General features: G+C 39.3%; 1 long non-coding RNA gene across 2 annotated transcripts; it reads right to left on the bottom strand.

Annotated features, from left to right (window-relative positions):
- Positions 1-11,903: 11,903 nt before the first annotated feature.
- On the bottom strand, positions 11,904-20,182 carry LOC133364226 (uncharacterized). 2 transcript variants are annotated; one of them, XR_009757879.1, is made up of 3 exons: positions 20,027-20,182; positions 13,365-13,448; positions 11,904-12,564 (listed from the first exon to the last, which is right to left on the bottom strand). It is a non-coding gene; the product is annotated as an uncharacterized LOC133364226 (long non-coding RNA). The 2 variants fall into 2 exon arrangements; XR_009757880.1 differs by lacking the exon at positions 20,027-20,182 and adding an exon at positions 18,425-18,506.
- Between the last annotated feature and the right edge of the window lie 1,391 nt (positions 20,183-21,573).

Genomic DNA, 21,573 nt, shown 5'->3' with positions numbered 1-21,573 from the left:
TGAAATTTCATTTAGCTTTGTTTAGAAATGGGAGCAGCTTGCTGAGTTACCTCCAATTATGAATGTAGCCCTTTATAATTTTATTTTATACTTGTGAATCACATTTTATGATTAGAATAGAAAATAACTGAAAATAGTTGAATTAGTGACTGAGGACAACAGAAGATTTATGTAACTTTAAAGATGACAATGAGGACATTGAACTTGTCAAGGATTATCAATACCTCGGCACAGTCATTAACCAAAATGGAGACAATAGTCAAGAAATCAGAAGAAGGCTAGGACTGGGGAGGGCAGCTGTGAGAGAACTAGAAAAGATTCTCAAATGCAAAGATGTATCACTGAACACTAAATTCAGGATCATTCAGACCATGGTATTCACGATCTCTATGTATGGCTGTGAAAGTTGGACAGTGAAAAAAGCGGATAAGAGAACAGTCAACTCATTTGAAATGTAGTGATGGAGGAGAGCTTTGCTCATACCATGGACTGCGAAAAAGAGAAATAATTGGGTGTTAGAACAAATTAAACCAGAACTGTCACTAGAAGCTAAAATGATGAAACTGAGGTTATCATACTTTGGACACATCATGAGAAGACATGAGTTACTAGAAAAGACAATAATGCTGGGGAAAACAGCAGGGAGTAGAAAAAGAAGAAAGCCAAACAAGAGATGGATTGATTCCATAAAGGAAGCCACAGACCTGAACTTACAAGATCTGAACAGGGTAGTTCATGACAGATGCTGTTGGAGGTCACTGATTCATAGGGTCGCCATAAGACGTAATCGACTTGAAGGCACATAACAACAACAGTGACTGAGGAAGTGGCTTTAACTCAGCTCTGATGTCCAACTCCATTAGATAAAGCTCAGAGGATTATTAGGGATGGTCTTCTCAGCAGCCATGCTTTAATTTGGATTCCTTCATTGAGCAGGGGTTAGACTTGATGGCCTTATAGACCCCTTCCAATTCTGTGATTCTATGACATTTTTCTCAGTTATAAAATACACATCCTTCCCATCAAACTGTGTACTTCAAATGGGAATCTGAGGCAGTACTCATGTGTATTTTGTAGTAACTCTTACCAGGGAATAGTGTAGTGATGGGAGGGAAATTTGATTCAGTTTCCATTTTATCGCAAAACTACCTAATTTGCACTTCCCAAAACAACATGCAAACCAAAACTCAACTATCCTTCAGAACTCATGGTTTTCAAGATTTTGCAACACAGTTCTTCCCAAAGAGAATGTGCATGAAATGCATATATTTATGAAAAAAGCATACAAAAATACATTAAGAAAAATGCTTGTAAATATACTATTTTAGGCAAAATTGCATTGTGTATATTAGACGACATGCAGACTAAAATGCTGACAAATTTTCATGAGGTCTTTTAAAAATAATGATCACAACCTGATGTGGTGAACTTAGGTTAGGACAGGTAAAATGAGAAACTGAGAGAAAGACAGTGCTGTGAATGTTTGTGCAACTACTTCCAAAAATTTTAGAACAGCAGTTCTCAAACTTTTTCCCCATGGACTACTTGAAAACTGCTGAGGGTCTTGGTAACCACTTAATATTTTTCCTGTCTGTTGTAGCAGTTGTAATGCACTATCCTAGATGCTATATGATTTTTAATTCTATTTTTACAGACGTGTTGTGAACTACCTGAATGAAACTTGTATACCACTTGTAGTCCATAGACCATAGTTTGGGAACTCCTGTTTTAGAATATATGTCCATCTTAACATTAGTGAGGTGTGTTTCCCAGAAAAATGTTCCACTGGCCTAAATTCAAGTTATATTTAGGGGCCAAAACTAACCGACTATCCTATGTTAATTGTATATATAAATTTCTCAAAACTTTTTATCAATAGCTAAAAGAAGCTGAATCAGAATCTTTAATAACACCCACATCATACATTTAAAGCACATGGCTTCCCGCACAGAATCTTGAGAATTGTATTTTACCCCTCACAGAGCTACAGTTTGCAGCATCCTTAGCAAACTGCAGTTCCCAAGTTTCCCATGTGCTGTAAAATATGTGTTGAATGTGCTTTAAGTGTGTGGTGTGGATTTGACAGGGGGGAGGGAATCAATAAGCACTTTGAAACTGGAACCTTATGTACCTAGGAGTAAGCCTCATGAAACTGGAACAGGTTCAGAAGAGGGCAACAAGGATGATCGGGGGACTTGAAACATAGCCCTGTAAGGAGAGACGGAAAGAACTGGGCATGTTTAGCCTTGAGAAGAGAAGACTGAGAGGAGATGGGTTAGCACTCTTCAAGTACTTGAAAGGTTGTCATACAGAGGAGGGCTAGAATCTCTTGTCAATCATCCCAGAATGTAGGGCATGGAATGACAGGCTCAAGTTAGAGGAAGCCAGATTTTGGCTGAACATTAGGAAAAACTTCCTAACTGTTAAGAGTGGTATGACAATGGAACCAATGACCTAGGGAGGTGGTGGGCTCTCCAACACTGGAGGACACACGCATAAGATTGCACTGTTAGTATGAATTACATGTTATATTCATATTCAAAGGATTAAAACGTACTAATTTTATCATGCAAGAAGATCTGTGCACATCAATATACATGCTTCCTAGAGATAGTCAACCTTGATTTAGGATTGACAAGTATTATATCTATTCCAATTGCCCAATTTGGGTTGTATTGTGTCCATTCATTATATTGCTGATTCATTTTTATGAACAATGCATTGCTAAATAATAATAATTTTTTAAATTAAATTTCTATCCTGCCCTTCCTCCAAGAAGGAGCCCAGGGCAGCAAACAAAAACACTAAAAGCACTCTAAAACATCTTGAAAACAAAATACTTTAAAACATATTAAAACAGAACATATTTTAAAAAGCATCTTTTTTAAAAAAAAGCTTTAATAATTTTCCACAGAAAAATATATCAGTGCAAAATTTTCCAGAAACTATTGCATTCCATATCTTTGCTTTATATCCAAAGCAAACATTACATAGTACCATACAATTTTGCTTTTCCAGTTGAAAAGCGGAAAAAGCTTACCTAAATCACCAGTTCAAACTAACCTTATACGCATTAGGACTGTATTAAAGCTGTACATTATAACATATAATGATGACAATGCTCCATCATTAGTCTGTATAAAGCCCTAACGCTTACAAGCTGCAAAGATCCCAGGCTCAATCAGTGCTAGATATTAAATAATCCATCCCAAATATCTCTAAGAGAAAAGAAGAGGTTTATCCTTTATCTTGCTGGGTCATGGGTAGCAGACGAAGCAGGAGCCAGGATAAGGCAGTAGTCAGAACAGAAGAACCAGTCAGGGTCAAGGAGGGGTCAACAAAGTCTTCCTAACCTCAGGACCACACAAGCACTTAGGAAGACCTTGTTGCTCAGCTAAGGCTCAGATGGAACAGAAAGCCCTTTATGTTCATTCCCACCAAGAACGCCAGCCTAAGTGGACAGAGTCAACCCAGCACTGGAAGGTTCTTCACCAGAGCCTTCTGCTTGCAGTTCAGTGATTCACCACAGGGAGCAGCCACACACAGATCCCACATCAATAACTATTTTAATTATATAGAATCAGAAGCTCAAAACACATTCTTACAGCAGTGTAACATAGGGAAGTGTGGATGGTTGAACACAAAAGAAAATGGACCTTTAGTGTGGCGGCACCTACCCTGTGGAATTCCCTCCCCTTGAATATTAGACAGGCGCCATCTCTGCTATCTTTTTGGTGCCTTTTGAAGACTCCTCTTTCAACAAGCCTTTTAAGTTGAGCCTGTCCCAGTCTGCGTCTGTGTTAAGTATTGCTTGTTAATATGTTTTTTAAATAATGTTTTTAACCCTTTAAAAAAAATTAAAAGCTTTTAAAAAAATGTTTTTAACGTTGTTTTGTTTTAATGTATTTTAAGGTCTGTTTTTATGATGCTTTAAAGTGTTTTTAGCGCTTCTGTTTGCTGCCCTGGGCTCCTGTAGGGAAGAAGGGTGGGATATAAATCAAACAATAAATAAATAAACATGAGTATCAAATGCAAATTGTTAAATCTATTCGGTACAATTGGTTTCCCCATGTTGCTTAGAAAAAGCTGTGCATATCTAATGTACTTTACCACATCTTGTTATAAAACAAATAGCGTGTTTGAATCAGGCAAGTTCTGAACATGAGGTCACCAAGATGGAGAAATTACTAGGCTAGATTGTAGAAAGAGAAAAACCTTGTACCCAAATATTCTGCTATCTCGCAAGGAAAAACAGACTGACAAAATGAAGCATTATGATGTGGAAATACCACGGAAACCTTCAGTATGATTAATCTGAGGTACTTATGTTGATTTATGGGAAAGTAATCTGGAAATTATTCCAAAGTAGGTGATAGTAAGGGATTATTGAAAAATGCAAATATTAAAGCCCTCATTTAGAAAGACATGCAAATTTAGATTTTTCCACTTCTGAATATCAGCTTACAAATGTTCATGGAAGGCAAGGTCAGAGAAAGATATTCTCACCAGAATTTCAGGAATGAAGCTTTTCTCCCTTTTTAGAATTATCCATTTATAACAGGGTTGGAGAACCTTTTTCATCCCGAGGACCAAATTTCCTTATGGATAATTTTCCAGGGACCACACACCAGTGGTGGGTTGGCTAGAGGCAAAGAATGAGCAGGACCAGAGGTACAAGTAAGCAGAACAATGGATAGACTATTATCTTTGTACAGTAGGTTTTGTCAATGACTTCATATAGAGGGACAGATCAGAGGGGTGAATCCATGGTTCTCACATCCTTTTGTCCCAAATCCCAAAATATTATTGATACACATTAATGGCCCTTTTTGTTCTGTCACAAGGGAGATACAAAGCTCTTTGGTTTAGATATCCCTAAGGCTTCTGTGAGCCTTCATAGAATGGAAGATCTGCAGTCACAATGGGGTTCACTAAGTACAGCAACAGTTCCTCTTCTTCAGAGAGATAGAGGGATTTCCTGGCTGGTTCTCATTCTGAGTTTTCCTTGCCTGGATCCCAGACAGGGGGATCTGAGAAGCCTGGTCACTACTGGACCTACTCTAGAGCAGGTGGCTCCCTTGACTGTGGCAAGCCCAGTTAAGTAGGATATCTAGGCATCTGTGAAGTGGCAGTGGGTCTGGTCCCAGTCTAATGCCTGTCTGTCTTTTCTGCCCACAGGTACCCTTAATTGATCCTCTCCTCTTTCCATTGACACAGGAATTCTCAGGATATCCAAAAATCCTGCCCTCCCATACATATGTAAGCACTTTGGGAGTGGAATCCTGGGTTATCTTCTACCTTGGCACCAAAAGTGAGTCAATAGATAATGCTCGACATTGACATATATCTTCTGTTCTCTTCTCTCTGTGGCAAACTCTGTACCCTATCCCTCTTCCCTTGGCATCACTTGAGATGTTGCTTAGCATCTCCCAAGATGCACCCCTTGTACCTTCCTGGGGAGCTTTCCTTTTTTCTTCCTTCCTGGAATGGGCTGCCACCCGGCTTCTGCCTCTCTTCCTGTTTTATTCCCTCCTTAAATTTCTGCTCCATCCACTCTAACAAACTGAAACTAGAAACTGTCCTACCCTCCATAAGCAGGAGTGCAACATTCCATGTCCTCTCCTACCATAAGTGCCCTTCCCACTGACATCTTGGCATGTCCATCAACCATGTGTGAAGTGGCCGTATTAGTGCTAGTGAAGCTTGCAACAGCCATCCAAGCAGTCCTTCACAGCTACATTCCAGCCACATAAAAGTCAGGTCTGTACATCCCACACAAGTATCCTGCATCTCTCTCTGCAAATAAGCAAGAGGCATCATCACAGTTCAAAGACACATTCCAGCCAGACAGAAGCACTCAAGGAGGGAGTGGAGGAGGGTTAGTGAGGAATGTAGCCTGGAAAGGGGGTTATGGCCTGTAGAGGTAATTGTGGTCTTGGAAGAGTCCCAAAGCATGGACAGAAAAGCCTGGAGGACTACATTAGATCACTCTGGACTAGAGGTTCCTCACCCTTGATTTACAAACCCATATTTGGATGGAAGGAGGAGGAAGGGGCTCTTATTTATTACATGTATAGTTCAAATTTCCTACAAAGAGCTCAAGACAGTGTACATGGTTCTCTCCGTCCCCATTTCATCCTCACAGCAATCCTGTGAGGTAGGTTAGGCTGAAAGACTGTGACTGGTGCAAGGTCACCCAATGAGCTTCATGTCTAAGTAAGCATTTGAAACTGTGGTTTCCCTAGACCTAATCCATCACTCTACCCACTATAGCAAACTGGCACCTGATGTCTTAGGATGTGTGAAACTCTGAGAAATTTTGTCAGTCTTATCAAAATTCTTTTGGCTTTTCTCATTTCCTCAGATGTTTCACCTAAGGAAGAAGCCCCAAATTCAGATCTTGCTTACAATGGCATTTCCCTTGCCATTCAAGGAATGTTACAAATGTATCTCTCTCATCAGCAATATTTTCAGTTCTAAAATTATGGGCTGAATGCCACAAACCAAAAGGCAGGAAAATTTGACTCACTTCTGAACTGCTTGAACACAACAAAATCCAGTAATGACTGACAGAACAAGAAAAGTTTTACTGGGAAAAGCAAACTTCTACAAAACTTTTCTATCCTAAAAGAGAACGAAATCTTTATTTGCCAGTGTAGGTTAAGGAAGAAAAGGAACTGTATGAAACCAGGAAATATTGCTTCAAGGACTTTCTGAAAAACCTCCAGGGAAATTTTTATCAAAGTCTTGAAAGGAAGAAAAGGCTCAAACTCTCCCCACAACATGTACTCCCCCAAACAAATGATATTTAAGAGGACAGCAAAGAGACCACAGACTTATAAAATATTAAATAAAATATCTCCTTTTGAGACAGAGCAGAAAAATTGAGATGCATAGAAAGTATAAGGAAGGCATAAAAGGAAACTGAAGTTCAGGGACTCGTAGAACATTCAATAAATAAATTCTCTAAGGGAACTGAACAAAAAAAATGCAAGTTGAAGTTGAGCCATTGCATATGCCTCAGAAAGTCATCTCCTCTAGCAATCCGAATGACAACAAAGTATTAAAATGGTTTTGGATGTTTTGAAGGGCCATACTATGCACTATGAAAGAAACAAACAGCTCCCAATCCCCTCATTACACTAACACAGGCTAAAGGAGACAATTGGAGAGGCAAATGAACAGGTGGCAAGGGGTGCTTAACCCCTTCCACTTCCCATCATGCATCCCCTCCAAATGCAGCATCCAGAAATTTATTTGCATTCCCAGGGAGGATCCAAAACCAGATATGAGCTTAGCTCAGGGATGGGGAACCTATGGTCCTCCAGAAGATCATTGGCCATTCCTGCTGGGGCTGATGGCAGTAGTTTTATTTATTTATTATATCCCACCCTTCCTCCCAGTAGGAGCCCAGGGTGGCAAACAAAAGCACTAAAAACACTTTAAAACTTCATAAAAAAGACTTTAAAATATATTAAAACAAAACATCTTTCAAAACATTTTTAAAAGGTTTAAAAACATCTTTAAAAATATTTTAAAACATATTGTTTAAAAAAGGTTTAAAAACATATTAAAAAACAATTCCAACACAGACGCAGACTGGGCTAAGTCTCAACTTAAAAGGCTTGTTGAAAGAGGAAGGTCTTCAGTAGGCGCCGAAAATATAACAGAGATGGCGCCTGTCTAATATTTAAGGGGAGGGAATTCCAAAGGGTTCTGAGGCAAGACTTTCTAGATTGCAGCTTAACCAACCATCTTAGTGGGTTTCCCCCTCCCACTTTGTTGATTTAAGTCTGTAGATTTCTCAATACAGTTCATTGCTGACATCTCAATTTTATGGTATTATATATTTTTAAAAGTGCTTTTGGCTGCAGTTGTATACATCCAACCTGATGCCTTCCAGGTGCTTTGAACTACAATTCACATGATCTCCAACCACTGACCATGCTGACTGGGGATGATGGGAGTATAAGTACAAGAGCTCTGGAGAGCATCAGGTTGGGGAAAGCTGCTATACACAGTTACCTGGGAATAAGCCCCAATGAACTCTCAAATCTTAGGACTTCTATGTTAGAAAAACAGGCTATATTTCTCAAAACATTCAGGAGTAAACCTCATTTAAAGCTAATCACATTTTCTCTATAAAAAGGGAGTTCTTGGGGGAATTAAAAAATATGTCCCCAAAGCTTACCATTTTCCTCTGTTCAGCGTGTATCTAGCCCTGATTAACTGTTAAGCGTCTCAGCATTTTTTCCTCTAGCACAATGATATTGTTACATAGGCAGGCTAAATAATGGTCATTGTGAGCAAACTAAGCTTATTCAGAGTGAGGTTAATACCTGTTCTGGAAGCATTGCCTTCACTCTGATTTACCTCTTTTTGCCCTCAGTGACATCACATAGACAAATCTGACCGGCTATGTGGAAATAATCACTCTTTCTAGGAAGAAGGCAATTTGAAGGGAGAGAAATTATACTGAATCTACAGTCAGTTAAGGTTTCACAACGGACTGCTGTGGTCATTATTTAACAGGCATATTTTTCTGTTGGGTGCATGAACTGCATGAACATGTTTTGAATATAAGAACATAAGAAGAGCCTGCTGGATCAGGCCAGTGGCCCATCTAGTCCAGCAGCCTGTTCTCACAGTGGCCAACCAGGTGCCTAGGGAAAGCCCGCAAGCAGGACCTGAGTGCAAGAACACTCTCCCCTCCTGAGGCTTCCGGCAACTGGTTTTCAGAAGCATGCTGCCTCTGACTAGGGTGGCAGAGCACAGCCATCATGGCTAGTAGCCATTGATAGCCCTGTTCTCCATGAATTTGTCAAATCTTCTTTTAAAGCCATCCAAGCTGGTGGACATTACTGCGTCTTGTGGGAGCAAGTTTTGGGGAGTGCCTTGTTTCTATAGCACCCTTATACTGATCTGTTCTATTTGGAAATGTTTTCTTTCTATAATTGCATAGTCTATAGTTGTAATCTGCCCTGGGACCTTATGAGGAAGGTAAAAAAAAATCTTATAAATTAATAAATAAACAGATTCCTTGAAAATGAATAAAGCACCCAGGGAAAAACACCAAATGGGGGACATTTTCACTGCAGGAAGAAAATTTTACCAAAAAAGGCACTTTGATCATTTGGGTTCACTAAAATAAATGGAGTTTTAAAATGCTTTAGTAATTGCACACAATGCCTTCCAGTAGGCTGTCACTCTCATTCCGCTTAAAACATTATTTTATTTACCCTAGTTATCACATTTTGGCTGTAATTTCATAAACCTTCTTTAAACAACAATGGAGTTTCTTTCAATTGCATGTTTCTACAGGCACACAAAGCTCAATAATAATGTGTTGTTGTCATCAGCCAACACAGGCCCATCAGCAGGAAAGGCAATTGTAAAAGCTTGAATAAACTAAAATGGTTTTGCATCTCAGTTCATAAAAGATCTGCACATTTCTAAAATGCCATTCAAGAGCAAGGATGGCAGGAGTGTAAAGGAAAATGTGCAATGCTCTTCCAGCCCTGTTTTGCAAGGCTGGGATAGGAATACGATAGCCAGGTGAAAAAGAGGACAGAATTCCTACACCTTTAACAGTTGTGTACAAGGGGAAGCATCAAGTGGTATAACTTGCACGACAAGCTATACCTGCTGAAATTCCATTTTCTACACAACTACACAAGGTGCAGGAGACTTGCCCTCTTTTTCACCTGGCCACCCCTAGGTCGGAGTGATACACTTAGGACAGAAATATATTACAGTATATGTAGACCACAATCCAGAGTTAAGCGGTGAATGCAGGCAATACTGTAAATTAACTCTGACTTTTACCCCAACCATTCTAATATTATTGATCGGGGTAGGGGCCCATTGCATTTAGAAGATCCTACATTCTATTCTTAGCATCTCCAGTTAAAGGATCTCCAAGCAGAGATAGACATTATATTGGACAATGCACAGTACCAAACTATCTGCTGCTGAGATCACCAGGTGGTGGTGGTGGTGGTGGTGGTGGTTGCAGCAGGCAGATTACAGGAGAGGGCTGTTAGTCAGGAAGAGGCATTCAAGCTTTCCCATGCCCATCAGTTTTCCTCTCAAAAGTCTCCGAGCCAGCTTTTCTTCAGTTAGGATTACTGGATAAAACCAAATAATTAAAAACAGCCTACAAGAACATTTGCAAGAGAGAATCAGCAGACAAGAAAAGGGACTGAGTGATGTCTGGCTCTGTCCTTGCAATGTCTAGTTCTATCCTGAGGCAAGCAGTGCTGAGAAAGACCTCAGTCTGAGATCTTAAAAGGCAGTTGATGCCAGCAGGGCCGGATTAAGCTGAGGAGGGCCCCTAGGCTGATTGGTGTTTGGGGGGCCCTTTCCCCATGCTTCACCTTTCTGTTGTTTTTTGTGGCGCGTGCAGGTTTGCCATCAATCAAGATGGTGGCCGAGGTTTCCCTAAGGAGCTGAAGCCTCTGCCACCATCTTTGTTGATGGCAGCAACGCGCGTGTGTAGCACGCATGCGTGCCATCAGCCAAGATGGCGGCAGAGGCTTCAGCCCCTTAAGGAAACCTTGGCCGCCATCTTTATTGATGGCAAATCTACGCGCTGCAAAAAACAACGGAAAGGTAGGTAAAGCGGGGGGATAGCAGTCCGCGGATTGCGGAAGGAGAACGGAGGGCCACCTGTAGCTTCAGGGGTCCTCAGGCCAGTGCCCCATGGGCCCCCAAGAGCTCCGGGCCCCTAGGCTTCAGCCTACTAAGCCTAATGGATAATCTGGCCCTGGATGCCAGCTAGAATAGACTTTTACTGAGCTAGAGGGACAGAAGTCTGACGCAGTCTAAGGAAACTTCAGATTGTAATTTTTTAAAAAAAGAATTACCAGTTCTTGATTGATTTGAGTCATTTGTAGAGCACATATTGAAGACACAGTGAGAAGGAAGGGAAAGTTAGGCTGCAATCCATTACACATTTACCTGGGAGTAAATCCCACTGAACCCAATGGAGCTTACTTAGCAGGGATGGGGGAGAAATACGATCCACTTTGCATTTGAAGCTGAATCTATCAAATTTGCAGTTTCCAAAACAACAAGAAAACCAAAACACAGCCATCCTTTGAAATTTGAATTTATCCACATTTTGTTATACAGGTTCCAACCAAACAATGATTACAAAATGCATACATTAGGGGGGAAAGTGCATAAAGTTGTTTTGCTTAATTGTTTAATGGATTGTTATTACCTGAAATTCTGATATTTGTGTGGTGCCTTATTATGAATTTGCATTCTAAACCATTAAGATGTCGTACAGTAATTATTTGACATTTTTTACTTCTGTCGGTTTGGTGTATACCATATTAGACATTATTATCATTACTACTACTACTTTCCACATAAGCCTCAAGGCAATTTACAAGCATACAATAAAAACAACTAAAAATAGGGTTTAACACAAGTAAACACCAAAAGGTGAGCGCCCCGTCCCTCTCCCTCTCTGTGTGTGTGTGTGTGTGTGCATGTGTGTGTGTGTGCGCACGCGCCAGCTGAAAAACCATGGCAAAACAAAAATGTCTTAAATTGTTTCTAGAAACTGCAAATAACTTGTGTCTGGGCCAGCATCAGCCTTACATCAATCCACAATGCATGGACAATGGTGGTCAAGTTATCCAGCCATAGATATCTTATTTATTTATTATTTAATTTGTATCCCGCTCTTCCTCCCAGCAGGAGCCCAGGGCGGCAAACAAAGTGCTAAAAACACTTTAAAACATCATAAAAACAGATCTTAAAACACATTAAAACAAAACAGCGTTAAAAACATTTTTTTAAAAAACAACTTTAAAAAAGGGTTAAAAACATTATTAAAAAACATAGAAGGGAGGGAATTCCACAGGGTAGATATCTTACCACTCTAAGTAAAATACACTCCTAGCCACTGAGGCCACCTGTGCCTTCAGCGGCACTGCTGGTTCTAGAAACACCCCAGACTGCTCCTTCAGGGAGAGCGCAAGCCCATCTAGGTCAGACAACTGGTTTACCTCCTGGATGTAGGAACAACTCACCACAGAGCCTCTGTCTTGCCAGGATTCAGGCTCAGTTTGTTAGCTCTTATTGAGCCCACTACTGCATCCAGACACTGGGCCAAGGCCTGCACAGCCAGTCCCAGTTCAGTTGGTATCCCATCTGAGGTCCTGAAGTGAAATCTGGATTGGTGGGCCCTCTATTAGCTAATCGCTTCTCACTGATTACCAATTCTGGGAATATTCCTTCTTTATGGAGCAGAGTTATTATTATCACTACCCTAAGCACAAGGTCTGACTCTAATAACTATCGTCCTATAAACCTGCTTTCTGTTATTGGGGAAATGTATGCTTCTTATCTTGCTATTAAGTTGAGAGACTCAGTTAAGTTTTCTAACATTATTGGTATGGAACAGATTGGCTTTAAGGAAAGTTCTTCCACACTGGATCATTGCCTGACCCCCTTTCAAGTTGTCAAAAATATTGCAAATTATTGTCAGGAAAATTATTGGTGGCTTTTGTAGATCTTCATTCAACATTTGACACAATCTCTTGGGAAATCCTATAAAGAAAATCAGAAGTTTTATCTGTTGAGCCTTGTCTGCTGTTTTTAATAAGATCACTATAATACTACAGCTCAAGTCAGATGTGGCTCTGATGGGCACTTCATTTATGTTATTCATTCATTTAAGGAGATTAGAAAAGGCTGTGTGTTAACCCCTTTATTATTTAACATTTATCTTGGTGATTTACCACAGGTACTGTGCTTAACAGATTCCCACCTTCCAAAGCTGGCTGCAGTAAAGATCTCAAGTCTTCTTTATGCAGACATTACAGCATTATTGTCTAAGACAAGATTGGGTCGAAAGAGATCATTAGCTGGCTTTGGAGACTACTATAGAGCTAACCGACTATCAACTATGCCAAGACCATAGTGCTGATTTTCTCCAATAAGCAATCCAGATTTGGCTGGAAAGTAGGTGACCATATGATTGAATGGGTTGATTCTTATACGTACCTGGATATCCACTTTCATAGATTCACTAATTGGGCAGTGCATAGAAAGGTTGCAATTACAAGAGATGTCTATAGGTCAAAATCAATTTCACTTTCCCCCCCCACATTGAGCTACAGTCAATGTTTTCAAGGTTAAACCAATTTCAGTATGGAGTTGCAGTGTGGTTATGGACTTGCATTCCTCTATAAAAAGGCCCAGCTTTTCTTCCTGAGATCTATTATGGGTGCCCCAAAATGTGTAGCTGGTTCAGTTCTTAGTCTGCAAGTGGGCTTATACACACTAAGTCTGGCTTGGAGTCACTGGATCTGATTTTCTTTAGGGAAGCTGTGGATTCATATGTTCACCTGACACTGAATTATTCATACATCTCCTTACGGAAGAAGGCTCTGTCACAAAAGACCTCTTCTCTTGGCCTTTCTTCTGCATACCTGTGCAGACATAACAGATTGCATGTTAAATTTCTGATCAAGCAGATAATTTTGGATGTTGACAGACAGAGTATTGATAGCCTTGTCAAATCACTCCTGCTCCCCTGTAGTCTTAGGACTAAATGTCCCCCCTAGCAATGAATGTGCCCTTTATTATCGCAAATTATCTGTGCTGAAGTATAGGAGATCTTTCTCTTTTTTTTTTGCTAAGGTTAATGCTATGCCTTCTATGATGAAGGAGGATGCTTCCAAGGTATATCTCATGACCAGGAATTCATGTGGCTCAGGTGCTGTAGAGACTATAGCACACATGCTTTTGTATTGTAATTTTTACAAGGGTGCAAGGGACAGGTTGCACCCCATTTTGGAACAGTTTTCTGGTAGAACTGGATATGTTCTTTTGAAAGTGTGTTTAAATGGTAATAGTTCTTATGTCATTTCAACTGTTGCCAAACTTTTAAGTACTGTTATTGACACTAAGGCTAAAATGTTTGGAGATTAACAACCCATGGAGTAGCTGGCTTTGTAATGCTTGTTCGACTGTCTGTAATGGTCTTTGGATCAATAAACATATTTCAGTCAGATGTTATAGTATATAAACAAAATTGTCATTTACATAGAATTTTAAAACTGAGATACATGTGAAAACCTCATATTTTATTTATTTGCAGATTTATAAACTGCTTCATAATCAAGATATTATTTGACTGGTATTTTTAAAAAACTTTCCATTGGCACATGATGGTCTCATAACAAACTTTTGTCTAAAAATGTAGGTGCATGTGATACTTCAGTTTTTTACAATGCACAATGGGTATTATAAAACTATTTTTAGTTAGAATTGTATGATGGCAATTTGAGCAGCATAAGAGAGATATAGTAGCTTCTCAGCCAACATGTTATTTCAAGGTTGCTATCTATTATTCACACATATGGTTGTGTTACCTTTAATTCCCAAATAGGTGAAGCACATTTGTCCAGTGTGTCATGGCAGTTTTACACTTCATACAGGAATAAACATAGATTTGCCAATAACAGGATTTTTCTTCTGGGTCCATCCAATATCTCTACCAGTAGTGGCAGAGTAACACCTTTAGCACACACTGGCCTGGTTTGCACATCATGTTAAGCCAAGCCATTGCTTGCTGTGAATGTTTGAGTGTACAAGCTCCTGAGGAGGAGATCATAGTTGCTTAGTCTAGACTAACTATGAGCTGCAAACAAAGGCTTGTCTGATGGTTTGCGCTCATGGTTTGTCCAGGGGAGGATATGGCGTAGCTCAGGACAGCACAGCAAGAGAATAATCGGGGAGGAGCAAAAGAGTCAAGATCTCCTCTCCCAGAACCTGAACCCTTATGTGTTTGTGCCAAGCCATGGTTTGGCTTAGCACAACATGCAAACCAGGCCACTGTAGCTGGGTGGTGAAGGTCAACTGACAAAAACCTTCTTTGGAGTTGTCCTCAGAGGAGGGTGATAGAGGACTGTCCTGTTTTTGCTTTTTTGCTTACAGATAATATTTTTCTCATGTAAGTACAAAGGTGTACAAGCAACACTGAAAACTGGTAAACAAAATATTGCAGCGAAGGATATATATTGTTTCACTTTGGACTTCAGTACTCTAGATTCATCATAATATGGAACTGATTTAGGATTCTATTCTATATGTTAGATTATAAAACATCTGATAATTTTTTACATCATGTGATTATGAATTATTTCAAATGAAAAGGATGAATAACTTGCATCTGTGCAAGTTAGGTTTTTCTGTAATTTGAGTACAGATTTGGGACTGTGTAATTTTGAGGCCTGCTCAACTTTGGGTTGTGTAATCTCAGGGTTTATGTAATGCTGAAGTTTGCACATTTGGAGTTCTACAGCTTTTACACAGCTTCATAGATATGTGTTTTAAATTGTTTTTAAAATATGTGTTTTAAATTGTATATTTGTTTTAATGTTTTTGATTGCTGTAAACCGCCCAGAGAGCTTCGGCTATGGGGTGGTATACAAGTGCAATAAATAAATAAATAAATAAATAAATAAATAAATAAAAGTTACCAAAACAGCATACAATAAAATTAAATAAGATAAAATGAAAAGCATTGCAACTCAATAAACTAAAAGCAATAAAACCATTTCTAGAATTCTACAAGTGTCACAGTCTGATGTAGAATAAAAAACATCTTATGTCTATTTTTATTCAAATCAGTTGTAGCCATACTTCCATTGTAAAAATAACAAGACATTGTACAAAATTAAACCAGTACAATAAAATATGCAAACTGATTATCTAAAGTTCAGCAGAGCCAAGTTAGGATCAGTGCCAAAGAATGCCTATGTGAACAGATGTTTACCAGCCAGTAGGACACCTGTATAAGTGCCTGTCATATTTCTTAGAGGTTGTTCCACAATGTGGGGTTCACCACTGAAGAATTCCTCCTGCAGTTTGCCATAGAACTTACCTCTACCAGACACACACAGCTAGAAAAGCTTCCAACAAGGACAACTGTGAATGGGCTGGTCTATATGACAGAAGGAACTCTTAGATATCCTGGTTCCAAGCTCTTTTGGACTTTGTAACTCAATAACAAAACCTTAAACCTGGCCTGGTAGCAAATAGACAGTCAGTGCCAGTCCTTCAGGACAAGTGTAATGCATACATAGTTGGATGCTTCCCTAAGCATCCTAGCTGTTCCATTTTACACCTGCAGCTTCCAAACTGACGTCAAAGGCAGTCCTACATAGAACATGGTGCAATAATCCAGTCTAGAGGTTGGATCTTTAAATGCACGCCAAGCCTACTTTTACCTGTACCCCTCAATAAAGGGGTCAGTTCCAGATAGAAATAACTGGTTGGTTGTGTCAAGAAAATGGTTTATTTGCTTAGGCATCTTGCTAAGAAAATGGTTTCCCTGTAGAGTTTCACTGTGCCCCTAGAACAGTCATGAGACCTGCTAATTGGGAAAGCTGGTTCAGCTGTGGGAACACAATCCACAAATGCACTGGAAAGTTCCAGTCTAGAAGCCTTCTGATTGGCTAATAAGATTCACCCTAGGTGGTATGCTTTTTAGTATAAATATACCCTCATTCTTTCCTCTGGTGCCTCATACTTTCACCTGATATGTGAATGTCATCTCTGTGTGTTTTGTTCCTGTGAGGCCAAATATTCATTTGGTATGTATCTAGAGCTAGGACAAGTTAGCTTTCTTGTTTTATTCTGGTTTATAATTTCTAGCTGCATTTCTTAATGGTTTCTTGGTTCTCCTTTTAGTCTATTTTTTAAAAAAATCTACTTCAATTATACCTGGTGTGTTTCTTTAAGTAAAGCCAATGTACTGAAACCCATTTCAAATTTCTTGGTTAATGGCTACTGAATAATTTTGTGAGCTTAATTCTCTAGAAGCAGAGAGTCTGGTTTTTAATACTTTCTTCTTGGAATCTTGTGGATGTATGATAAAGTCTGAGAGTCTCCTGGCCCAAGCTGATTATACATAATGGTGGCAATATACTACCTTGCAGTGTTGGTTTTACACCCTGGATATTTGGCACCTACTGAATCGCCAGCAAGGAATGATAATGAATTTTGTGAATACGGCCTTGACAGGTTGAAGGAAACCCGGCTTCAACAGGTCCTCTGTTATGCATCAGGAGGGACATGGTATGGTAGCTATAGTTCAGGGAAATAATTTTGGGGAAACTATCCTTTTATTTTAAAAAATGGCATACATGGGTCACCATGATAATTATTTGGTAATCAATTCTGTTTGTTAGCTTTACAAAAGTTTTTTTAACTTTATTTTCAAGAACCATTTTTTAAAAAATGTCTTGTATTTATGATGAATTTCTTTTACCTAGCTGCCATTTTCAAATAAAACAACTTCAAGGAATGCAAGATATGATTAATATTAATCTAAAAAGGGGTGAATTTCACCCCAGCATGAATTCTTTCCTGTTTAGATAGCCTATATATGTTTTACAAAGATAGAACTGTATGTAACATCAGAATTTCATTAAACAGAATCTACTTTTTGAAAAAACCAGATCAATTTTAATTAATTATTGTATTATTTCACCTGTAAAAGAAATCTGGGAGAAGGGAACTTTCAAGCATTCTTATGTAACGGAGCCAGACATTTCACTGTATATTGCCTAACAGAATAACTACATATTATCAAAATATTGGTTGGGGTTTTTGTTTGAGAAATACGTTTTAAGAGATACCTTTGCCTCCACCATGGAGCTGGCTTGTGTAACTGCAGCTGAAATTCTCATCAAATAACATTAATCTTATTTACAGCAGCTGTGGTGTTTTGAACTTCAATCTAAAAATGTTTCTTCCCTCTCTCCCACACCCCCAAAACTATGAAAGAGTGAAAACTGTGATAGACAGTCATTAAATATTTTAAAGCACACAAGAATTATACACAAACACACTGGAATTATGTTTATATAATCAACTGCTATAAATATCATTTTAAAGTTAATGTATTTCTGATGTCTTAATTTGAAGACTCAAATTGGATAAGAATAAATGAACATGCAGCCTTTTGCTAGTCCAGAATTTAAGTGACGTAGTCTGAAGGACAAATTTCTTACTTGAATTTGTTCAAAGGGCTCTTCTAATTTTTTGAGAACCCCCTCCCCTTAATTTAAACACATTTTGTACTTTACTCACAATAATGTTAATCCTTATTGCTGCTTTAATTGGAAATACTTTCCAAAATTTAACCTTTCTTCATACAAGTATGGTTTACCAGCTAACAGGCTCCTGTTGTACTTTTAGGAAAGTAGTTTCCAGCATCTCTAATAATTTGTCACAAGCATTTATCCTCAGTGTGTTTCATGTCCTGTCACCTGTTTTCCAACAAGACAGATGCAGTTAGATAACGCATCTTCCACACTATCCAAACATATGCCGCCATAACAGGCCACCTCCACATGTCGTCATAATTTATTTTTAGTGGCAAAATGCCCCTTACCATTACATGTTAGTGGGGAGGAAGGGCTTGTATATTGCAAAGATCTCTGGAGGTGCAGTGGCTGCTCTTAAGACACCTTGGGTCCTCTGCAGGGTGACAAAGAGGACACTTAGTTTTACAAGTGGAGTAGAATATCAGGCAAAGTCAAGGGATGTTTTGAAAGACGCAATTGGAGTGGGAGGCTAAACCCCCAACCATTGAGAATCCTGGCTGCTCCTATCTACCCAGGCCCATTCTGTACCCTACTAGATCAGACCAAAGGTCTATCTAGTCCAGTATCTTGCTTCCTTCAGAGATCAAGCAGATACCTCTAGGAAGTCCACAAGCAGGGCATGCCATGAAGGCAATAGGTCTCCATTATTGTCCCTCAGCAACTAGTATTCAGTGGAATACTGCCTTTGACCATAGAGATTTCATTTAGGTATCACGCTTCATAGATGACATTGGGCTAGATCTTGGTGAAGTTAGTCCCTACTGAAATCAGAGGGACAGTTAAGTTATGACTTAACTTGAATTCAGTTTATTTCAATGGGGAGGGACTAAATTCAGCTAACCTAGTCTGAATCCAACCCTATGAATTTGTAAAATACCACCTTTAAAGCCATTTAAGACCAGCAGCCATCACACTTCTTACTGTAATAGTAATTAATTCCATAAATGAAAGATGTTCTTTGTGATCTGACAGTTTAAATAAGCAGCATGCTCAGCAGTAGTGGTGTGGTCAATTGTGTTATGCAGGCCTCAGCTTGACAGCCCCCATAACTGCACATCCAATGATGCAGGCCTCACTCTCTCTCTCTCCCTCTCTCTCTCTCTCTCTCTCTCTCACACACACACACACACACACACACACACCCACACCCAAAAGAGCAGAAGTACATGGCACAATGCCCAATTTATTAGGATCAAAAGACAGTTGCTGAGATAGCAAAGGGTGATATAGTGGTAAGCATGTTTCACTGGGGAGACAGGAATTCTCATAACTAATCAGCCATGAGGTCTTCTGAATAAATAGGTGCAACTTGTAAAACACACTGTGATTTAACAAAAGATTTTCAGCCAGATGAAATGCAACCTCTGGCTTTTCACTAGCAATACAAGTGATTTTGCAAAGATGTATTACCATTTAAGCCACTAGCACTGAAGTAGGAACCCCATCAAAGAAAGGAAGTATCCAGCTTCTGCTTGATTGTTTTTGTTGAAGTTCTGGCACTGTGCTCAGCTGCCTTCTTTCTCTGCTACACCACAAAGAAACACAGGAAGCTTCCATGTACTGAGCCAGACCACCAGTCGATCTAGCTGACTGGCAGTGGCTGTCCAGGGTTTCAGACAGCGGAACATTCCCAGCCCTACCTGGAGACATCAGGAATTGAACCTCCTGTGTGCAAACTGCATCCTCTGCCACCGAGCAAGGGCCCTCTTCTGAGAACTATCTCTCCCACACAAACTTGTTTTACTGACAAATGTCCAAAATTCAACCACATCAGTAATATCTCAAGAGAAGAAATCCACTCTTTTCATAAAAGCCAAGGTTTTCTCCCATTTTATTTTGTTTTACTCTTTCTACTGCTCTTCCTAACAGCTTACTCCAGCTTCACTCACCTCCAAAAGAACGACTGTTTCAAACATTCTATTTTCTGTTCCTTCTCTTCACCAAAAAGCCTTCCATGTACTTTCAGGTAATTGGCTCTATGACCCATACAACAACCCAACATCTCCTCAAACATACACAGAAACAAAAACAAGCACACACACTGTTGCCACATGAATACAAACGTCACACTCCCTTTACCTCTTCACAGTAATATGCGGCACCTAATATCTACCAGGTGCTATTGCTATACAATAATTAAAAGCAATAACAAGGCTCTGCCTGTAGGCTTTTAATATAATTAACGACATGAAACATAAGAGGGAAGGTAAAGGTTAAGCATTCTAACACTAGGTATGATAGAGAAATTCAGCAAGAGAAACAGAAAAAACTGAAAAGGAAAGCATCTCATGCCAACAAGTAACTAGGCATCAGTCTACAATTTGTGTCCAGCTATTACAATCTGTAAACCTTTTTGTGAGGTCAAACTGCTTGGTTTTTTCTTTCATTCCTCATTTCACAATCCACAAGGACAATGCTTCTGCATTTTAGCCATTTTTTTTTTACAGGGAAGAAAAGTTATTCCTGAATGGTGATAAAATCTGAAAGCGATATAAGTTTATCAGTATTACCATCTGTTGACCTTTAGATCATTTCCTTCATTTATGCTTGCTGAGTATTTCATCACAATAGTGAAGCTATAAATAAAGAAATGGAATAATGCAAATGTGAAAACTTTGAGGCTCAGTCTTAAGTAAGATAAACACTTTCCCCTTAAAAAAGACAACAATGCATGCAGCACTTTGGAACTTTCGAGTCTTTTTCTGCTCAAGCAAATCTGGGTCACTCAAGCACATGCAGGTATGCACTCATGTGTGAGCCAGCTATCACACTAGTGAAAAAGGCAAGAATGTGCTTTAGAGAATTGGGTGGTATGATCAGAATGTTGAGGGGGTCAATGGGGCTGGCACCTATCTGCTCAGCTGTAGCATACATTTGAAACTATAATGCTGTTGGTTGCAAAGGCAGTTTTGTTACTTGAGGAACATTGACCTCTTGGGAAGTATCCTTAATGGTGATATCATGTGAACAAGTCTTTAGTCACTGGCATCAAATCTCTTAGCAGCAGATTGACTGCCAATCAACAAACCATTGCATGATTGGAAGGAAGTGGGATAAGAAGCACTTTATGCTTCTCTTACTGTCTCTGTATTGCTCCAAAGTTTAAAGATCACTGAAGGAACTCAAATCCATTGGCTACTAATGACAGGCGAACTCTCTTGGCACAATATCAAATTAGCTTGGTATTTATAAATGATCTCTCTGTTTGAACAAAGTGATCTTGTTGCCTAAGAGGTGTCTCCCAGCTTGTGATGTGCACACTGATGGTGCCATGTGCACACTTCTTATCACATTGCCTTTTTTGAATAAGTTCCTATGCCAGCTGAGTGGTACTTGGAAATTCAATCCCTGCTCCATAAAAAGAGATCGTACAGAGGATATAAAATGTCTGAATGATACAACTAACAATAACATCCTATACATGTCTACTTAGAAG

Source organism: Rhineura floridana, chromosome 9 (assembly GCF_030035675.1).
Source record: "Rhineura floridana isolate rRhiFlo1 chromosome 9, rRhiFlo1.hap2, whole genome shotgun sequence".
NCBI classification, from domain to species: Eukaryota; Metazoa; Chordata; class Lepidosauria; order Squamata; family Rhineuridae; genus Rhineura; species Rhineura floridana.
Note: the sequence above shows the minus strand (reverse complement) of the source record. Positions and strands in the feature narration are given on the sequence as shown.